The following is a 6,189-nucleotide window of genomic DNA, read 5'->3' as shown; positions in this document are numbered from 1 at the left end:
TTGACTAAGAGTTCACTTTGTAAAACATCTTTGTCTTCAGTTTAGAATCCAGTGCAGGAAGGGGACAGGAAGTAGTGACAGAAGGCTGGGAAATGGAGGCAGCAGGAGGGGACACCAAGCCCATGGCAGAGCCTTAGCAATGGAGAGGTTGGTGTAGACCCAAGAATTCAGAAGGGGCAGATGACCTGGGGAACAGGTGGGGGAGCATAGATCCTGCAGAAGGAAGGACCAGGGTGTGAGAGACGGAGTGAAGGACATGGTTGGAGAGAAATTTAGGCAGGATAGAAGAGGATGTGGGGCTTCCCTGGTGGCGCAGTGGTTGACAGTCCACCTGCCAATGCAGGGGATACGGGTTCGTGCCCCGGTCCGGGAAGATCCCACGTGCCTCGGAGCAACTAAGCCCGTGAGCCATGGCCGCTGAGCCTGCGCGTCCAGAGCCTGTGCTCCGCAACGGGAGAAGCCACAACAGTGAGAGGCCCACGTACTGCAAAAAAAAAAAAGAAGAAGAGGATGTGGTTAGAAGTGGAGCCATGTAGAGCCACGAAGAGAAGCCAAACCGGTAGCTTTTCATGGCATCGACTTGGTGTGATCAAACAGTACGATGAGATGCTCACAGTCATGGCTCCTAGAACATTCCATATAGTTTTGCCAGTTTCAAATTACAGCAAACAGCCTACAGCGACTTACTTCATTCTTTAAAAATGAGAAAAGCTATTTTTCCTACATTCAAAATGGATTTGGCAAAGCCAAGCCCTGGAGTGGGGTTGCTACTCTTTGCTGCTCTTAAATTAGAGCTTGTCAATCAAGTAGGAATTCACCCCCAGACAACCAGCAAAGAAAGACACACGCAGGTGGAACAGAAATGAGCAGCAAACCGTCCATACCCAGACTCTGCTTGCTCCCTGTGTGCAGCTCATCTCAGGCTGCCAGAGCCTGCAGGTCAGGCAGGCGCTTCAAGCTCAAAGGCACAATCAGAAACCACGCCTCTCCCATCCCTTTCTGCCCTTCACATTTTCAAAGCTTCATCCAAGTTTTACTTTTCGTCTTACTAAAAGTAAACAGCATAGCTTTTTTGAGGAACCTATTGAGTGAACCCAAGCAGCAGGAATGTCCATGTGTCATGATAATTCCTTTGAGACTTTAATTTGTGTTTTGTTTTTTGTGTTTTCTCTCCCTCATTGGCCAGGCCTTCCTTTGTGTTCCTTTGACTGAGGTCAGCCTCTGTTCCAGGTATTTGTTTTTAAAAGCGTGACGTTATTAAGGGGTATTAGGCTAGAGGGAGGGAAGAGAAGTGTTCTGAAGAGTGGAGAAAAGAGAGGCTCTGCACCCCACACCCAAGCAGGGGCCTTCCTACATCCCTAGACATTTCGGGGTGCTCAGCTGATTTCCATCTGCCAGGATCTGCATCTTGGTGTCAACAGTCTCATTCCCTTGGAAGCTCAGAAAAGTGTGCCACCTATTTGCATGGCAGACCAGAGGAGCAAAGAATTAAGCTGCCCTCCTCCCAACAGGCAGATACCCCAGTCAGTGGCTCTTAGAAGTTGATGTATAAATACCAGTGCCATATTGTCTTGGTTACTGTAGCTTTGTAGTATAGTCTGAAGTCAGGGAGTCTGATTCCTCCAGCTCCGTTTTTCTTTCTCAAAACTGCTTTGGCCATTTGGGGTCTTTTGTGTCTCCATACAATTTAAAATTTTTTTGATCTAGTTCTATGAAAAATGCCTTTAGTAGTTTAATAGGGATTGCATTGAATCTGTAGATTGCTTTGGGTAGTATAGTCATTTTCACAATATTGATTCTTCCAATCCAAGAACATGGTATATCTCTCCATCTGTTGGTATCATCTTTAATTTCTTTCAACAGTGTCTTATAGTTTTGTGCATACAGGTCTTTTGTCTCCCTAGGTAGTTTTATTTCTAGGTATTTTATTCTTTTTGTTGCAGTGGTAAATGGGAGTGTTTCCTTAATTTCTCTTTCAGAATTTTCATCATTAGTGTATAGGAATGCAAGAGATTTCTGTGCATTAATTTTGTATCCTGCAACTTTACCAAATTCACTGATTAGCTCTAGTAGTTTTCTGGTGGCATCTTTAGGATTCTCTATGTATAGTATCATGTCATCTGCAAACAGTGACAGCTTTACTTCTTCTTTTCTGATTTGTATTCCTTTTATTTCTCTTTCTTCTCTGATTGCCATGGCTAGGACTTCCAAAACTATGTTAAAATAGTGGTGAGAGTGGACATCCTTGTCTTGTTCCTGATCTTACAGGAAATGCTTTCAGTTCTTCATCATTGAGAATGATGTTTGCTGTGGGTTTGTCATATATGGCCTTTATTATGTTGTGGGAGGTTCCCTCTATGCCCACTTTCTGGAGAGTTTTTATCATAAATGGGTGTTGAATTTTGTCAAAAGCTTTTTCTGCATCTTTTGAGATGATCATATGGTTTTTATTCTTCAATTTCTTAATATGGTGTATCACGTTGATTTTGTGTATATTGAAGAATCCTTGGAATAATCCCACTTGATCATGGTGTATGATCCTTTTAATGTGCTGTTGGATTCTGTTTGCTAGTATTTTGTTCAGGATATTTGCATCTATATTCATCAGTGATATTGGTCTGTAATTTTCTTTTTTTGTAGTATCTTTGTCTGGTTTTGGTATCAGGGTGATGGTGGCCTCATAGAATGAGGTTGGGAGTGTTCCTTCCTCTGCAATTTTTTGGAAGAGTTTGAGAAGGATGGGTGTTAGCTCTTCTCTAAATGTTTGATAGAATTCACCTGTGAAGCCATCTGGTCCTGGACTTTTGTTTGCTGGAAGATTTTTTAAATTTTTATTTATTTATTATTTTTGGCTGTATTGGATCTTTTTTGCTGTGCGTGGGCTTTCTCTAGTTGTGGCGAGCAGGGGCTACTCTTTGTTACAGTGTGCAGGCTTCTCACTGCAGTGGCTTCTCTTGTGGTGGAGCACGGGCTCTAGGCGCACAGGCTTCAGTAGTTGTGGCTCACGGTCTTAGCTGCTCCATGGCATGTGGGATCTTCCCGGACCAGGGCTAGAACCCGTGTCCCCTGCATTAGCAGGTGGATTCTTAACCACGGCGCCACCAGGCAAGCCCTTTTGGAAGATTTTCAATCACAATTTCAATTTCATTACTCATGATTGGTCTGTTTATATTCTCTATTTCTTCCTGGTTCAGTCTTAAAAGGCTATACCTTTCTAAGAATTTGTCCATTTCTTCCAGATTGTCCATTTTATTGGCATACAGTTGCTCGTAGTAATCTCTTAGGATGCTTTGTATCTCTGCAGTGTCTGTTGTAACTTCTCCTTTTTCATTTCTAATTTTACTGATATGAGTTCTCTCCCTCTTTTTCTTGATGAGTCTGGCTAATGTTTTATCAATTTTGTTTATCTTCTCAAAGAACCACCTTTTAGTTTTATTGATCTTTGCTATTGTTTTCTTAGTTTCTATTTCATTTATTTCTCCTCTGATCTTTATGATTTCTTGTCTTCTGCTAACGTTGGGGTTGGTTTGTTCTTCTTTCTCTAGTTGCTTTAGGTGTAAGGTTAGATTGTTTACTTGAGATTTTTCTTGTGTCTTGATGTAGGCTTGTATTGCTATAAACTTCCCTCTTAGAATTGCTTTTGCTGCATCCCATAGGTTTTCGATCATTGTATTTTCATTGTCATTTGTTTCTAGGTATTTTTTAAATTTCCTCTTTCATTTCTTCAGTGATCTCTTGGTTATTTAGTAATGTATTGTTTAGCCTCCATGTGTTTGTGTTTTTTACTTTTCCCTGTAATTGTTTTCTAATCTCATAATGTTGTGGTCAGAAAAGATGCTTGATATGATTTCAATTTTCTTAAATTTACTGAGGCTTGATTTGTGACCCAAGATGTGATCTATCCTGGAGAATGTTCCATGTACACTTGAGAAGAAAGTGTAATCTGCTGTTTTTGGATGGAATATCCTATAAATGTCAGTTAAACCTACCTGGTCTATTGTGACATTTAAAGCTTGTGTTTCCTTATTAATTTTATGTTTGGATGATCTGTCCATTAGTGTGAGGATTTAAAGTCCCCCACTATTACTGTGTTACTGTTGCTTTCCTTTTATAGCTGTTAGTAGTTGCCTTAGGTACTGAGGTGCTCCTATGTTGGGTGTATATGTATTTATAATTGTTATATCTTCTTGGATTGATCCCTTGACCATTATGTAATGTCCTTCCTTGTCTCTTGTAGCATCCTTTATTTTAAAGTCTCTCTTATCTGATATGCATATTGCTACTCCAGCTTTCTTTTGATTTCCATTTGCATGGAATATCTTTTTCCATCCCCTCGCTTTCAGTCTGTATGTGTCCCTAGGTCTGAAGTGGATCTCTTGTAGGCAGCATATATATGGGTCTTGTTTTTGTATCCATTCAGCAAGCCTGTGTCTTTTGGATGGAGCACTTAATCCATTCACATTTAAGGTGATTATCAATATGTATGTTCCTATGACCATTTTCTTAATTGTTTTGGGTTTGTTTTTGTAGGTCCTTTTCTTCTCTTGTGTTTCCCACTTAGAGAAGTTCCTTTAGCATTTGTTGTAGAGCTGGTTTGGTGGTGCTGAATTCTCTTAGCTTTTGCTTGTCTGTAAAGCTTTTGATTTCTCCATCGAATCTGGATGAGATCCTTGCTGGGTAGAGTAATCTTGGTTGTAGATTCTTCCCTTTCATCCCTTTAAATATGTCATGCCTCTCCCTTCTGGCTTGTAGAGTTTCTGCTGAGAAATCAGCTGTTAACCTTATGGGAGCTCCCTTGTATGTTATTTGTTGTTTTTCCCTGCTGCTTTCAATAATTTTTCTTTGTCTTTAATTTTTGCCTATTTGATTACTATGTGCCTTGACATGTTTCTCCTTGGGTTTATCCTGTATGGGACTCACTGCGCTTCCTGGACTTGGGTGGCTATTTCTTTACCCATGTTAGGGAAGTTTTCGACTATAATCTCTTCAAATATTTTCTCGGGTCCCTTCTCTCTCTCTTCTCCTTCTCGGTCCCCTATAATGCGACTGTTGTTGCGTTTAATGTTGTCCCAGAGGTCTCTTAGGCTGTCTTCATTTCTTTTCATTCTCTTTTCTTTATTCTGTTCCATGGCAGTGAATTCCACCATTCTGTCTTCCAGGTCACGTATCCATTTTCTGACTCAGTTATTCTGCAATTGATTCCTTCTAGTGTTTTTGTTTTGTTTTGTTTTGTTTTTGGCAGTACGTGGGCCTCTCACTGTTGTGGCCTCTCCCGTCGTGGAGCACAGGCTCCGGATGCACAGGCTCAACGGCCATGGCTCAGGGGCCCAGCTGCTCTGTGGCACATGGGATCTTCCCGGACCGGGGCATGAACCCGTGTCCCCTGTATCAGCAGGCGGACTCTCAACCATTGCGCCACCAGGGAAGCCCTCTTCTAGTGTATTTTTCATTTCAGTTATTGTATTGTTCATCTGTTTGTTTGTTCTTTAATTATTCTAGGTCTTTGTTAAACATTTCTTGCTTCTTCTCACTCTTTGCTTCCATTCTTTTTCCAAGGTCCTGAATCATCTTCACTATTATTATTCTAAATTCTTTTTCTGGAACGTTGCCTATCTCCACTTCATTTAGTGGTTTCTCTGGGGTTTTATCTTGTTTCTTCATCTGGTACATAGCCCTCTGCCTTTTCATCTTGTCTATCTTTCTGTGAATGTGGTTTTTGTTCCACAGGCTGCAGGATTGTAGTTTTTCTTGCTTCTGCTGTCTGCCCTCTGGTGGATGAGGCTATCTAAGCGGTTTGTGCAAGTTTCCTGATGGGAGGGACTGGTAGTGGGTGGAGCTGGCTGTTGTTCTTGTGGGCAGAGCTCAGTAAAACTTTAATCCACTTGTCTGCTGATAGGTGGGTCTAAGTTCCCTCCCTGTTTGTTGTTTGGCCTGAAGAGACCCAACACTGGAGCCTGCCCGGCTCTTTGGTGGGGCTAATGGCAGACACTGGGAGGGCTTATGCCAAGGAGTACTTCCCAGAACTTTTGCTGCCAGCATCCTTTTCCTCAATGTGAGACACAGCCACTCCCCGCCTCTGCAGGAGACCCTCCAACACTAGCAGGCAGATCTGGTTCCGTCTCCTACGGGGTCACTGCTCCTTCCCCTGGGTCCCAATGCACACACTACTTTGTGTGTGCCCCCCAAGAG

The sequence above is a fragment of the Kogia breviceps genome, chromosome 11 (assembly GCF_026419965.1).
Source record: "Kogia breviceps isolate mKogBre1 chromosome 11, mKogBre1 haplotype 1, whole genome shotgun sequence".
NCBI classification, from domain to species: Eukaryota; Metazoa; Chordata; class Mammalia; order Artiodactyla; family Physeteridae; genus Kogia; species Kogia breviceps.
Note: the sequence above shows the minus strand (reverse complement) of the source record.